This window comes from Atta cephalotes (assembly GCF_000143395.1).
Source record: "Atta cephalotes unplaced genomic scaffold scaffold00040, whole genome shotgun sequence".
Taxonomy (NCBI): Eukaryota; Metazoa; Arthropoda; class Insecta; order Hymenoptera; family Formicidae; genus Atta; species Atta cephalotes.
This window is the reverse complement of record NW_012130104.1, coordinates 2,313,069-2,315,726: the sequence shown is the minus strand read 5'-3', so window position 1 is coordinate 2,315,726 and position 2,658 is coordinate 2,313,069.

Genomic DNA, 2,658 nt, shown 5'->3' with positions numbered 1-2,658 from the left:
ACACACACACACACACACACACACACACAACACACACACATATATATATATATATATATATATATTCTGCTACATTTCACGAGTTAGATAATATTATCAACTATGTCAACGATTATATGCATAATACGAACGTGACCCTAATCCCTATAATTAGTTAAATACTTTTAAGTTAATATTTTTCTTATAATAAATATTGTACAATATATTCAGTAATTAACATCACAAGTAACTACGCAGTTCATTAATTAAATGCGCCGAAAAGTATTGATGTTCCAAATTGTCACCCAATTTAAGCGGTTATCACGAAAAATGTCGGAAAGATAATCGCGAACTCGATCGATCATAGATATAACTAAATTTGAACAGATCAATCAAATCGTATCACTCGACACGATCGCAAGACGAACGAGCGATTACTTTTCAGAGATATCTCACGATCGGAATAATATTTTTTTGGCAATATAAATCACACGAGAGCCGCTTTATTTTTATCGCATCCATATAGTGGTTGTTTAAATCATTAGCTCGCTCGAATATTTAACAACTGGGAATCTATGGATATTTTCGCAGTTTTAAATAATTACTAACACGCGAAACTCGTCCTAAAAAAAAAACTTACTAATAATAAAAAAACTTATTTCCTTTCTTCCCCTCTGCTTTTCTGACAGATAAAATTTAACAGTTTGTCTTTCCCGAAGCGTTATGATTATCAAAAAAAAAAAGAGCGAGAAGGAAATCGTCTAATCTAGTAAGAGCCACTCGACTTGAGATAATCAATCGAAATCAGACTCTTGACCGATATGCACTTTCAATCACTCGCACATATCGTGAGTCGAGTTTTTCATCGATTTGACAATAACGATAACGATTGAAAATCCCGGGCTAGATAACTAACACGAAAACATTGTGGACTTTAACCGCGCGCGAGAGATTATAATACTCGATGTACGTGAAAAAACCGAAGGTAATAAAAATACACGAATTCTTCGCACCAACTATATAATACGACAAGACGATAAGCGATTTTACTTCCTAGATCGACGTTGTTTTATATATATCGTGAATATTACACACGACCATAACGAGAACAGGTTCGAGCAAATTGGAGCACGTTCGTTGAACCGTCGACGAAATAATTACAGCTGATAAGCGTATACTATTCATACACGTTTGCTCATTCCGATAAAGATGATCTCATCGATCGTAATAGTACATCAACGTAAGGAGTTTTCACTATGAATAAATTCTTTCCTCGCAATATCGCGGTTTATTTTACACGCCTCGATTATAATACCAATAATTAAACGCGTGAAAAATTAATCTTCCTGCCAATGTATTAATAAAAAATCATGCATTTTTCTGCTTGGCTATTTGATACATGCCGTATAGTCGAAAATATCGATTTTGCGACTAGCTAACAGGAATGAGAAACGAATGTTTTAGAATTTCACTTAATTTCATTTAATTTCGCTTCTGACTTAAATTAATTGTACTTTCATTAAGTCCACTGCGATCTAATGGGTCTTATCTACTCCGGATTATATCACTGTGTCCACTCTCAACGAAACTCCATCGGCGTCAACTCCTCGATCACGTATCACATCGCTAATCTTATCAAAATTCGTTAATCTCTTCAAAAGCGTCAATGTTGTAATATTGTCAGGTACTCTGAAATATACGGAAACATACGCAACGTCTAAATTAATGGAGATTTCGAAGAATCAGATTCGAGAATAATAACATCGCTATTATGAAACTGGCCAATCATAGTTATTCCTCTCAAGAATGAAATGACTATGATTGGCTAATTTCATAACGTCGATGTTACTATCCTATTTGGTGTAAATCGAGCTGTGTAAACATAGTCAACACTACTTCTACATCACAATATAAATAGTATAGAATAGCAACGGAAGCCATTAATTTTGTTAGCGCATTTCTGCGTCTTCGGAATAGAGCGACTAATGTTCATTTCTGTTTCTACAGATTTTAGTCGGTTTAACTTATTCTTTTTCTTTTTCTGATACTTAAAACTAGAAAAAGAAGACGAAAAATAAGTTGAAGTTAAGATTAAAGTTAATCTACATACATTAGAAATAATCCAGTTTTGCAGCTTCAAGATCAAGAAGCAAACGTATTTTATATTTGAACATGTCGCATTCCATCTTATTCCGTTTACTTCCAAGACGGAGAAGAGCACTAATCGTTCCAACTTTAAGATGTATCGAATTTTAGTGTAAGAAAATATGACAGTTCTCAACCGTCGATAAAATCTTCGCGTTACGTACACTTAACATATTCAATCCTGCTACGTCAAGAATGGAAAAGGTAGAATTGTCTGAAATGTTTCAGCATTTCAGTGACGCCTTAGCGTTTCACAGTGACGTGTTTGGGATATATACCGATCGTATTCACTGCAAGGCGTCGTTTGTGATAATCTGATAGGAATCCAAAACGGATACCTTTTCTCTCGCACGCCGTCGAAACGCGTCGGAGAATGAAGAATGGAACTATCGGTCCGTGACACGCACTGTCATGGCCACGAAAATAAGAAGAGAAACGTCATCGACAAGTCGCTTCGGCGAACTTTCGACAAGTTCGAAAAGCGGATCTCGAATTGGCTCGCGGCCGACGGATCGAGAACGAAACAATCGAGAA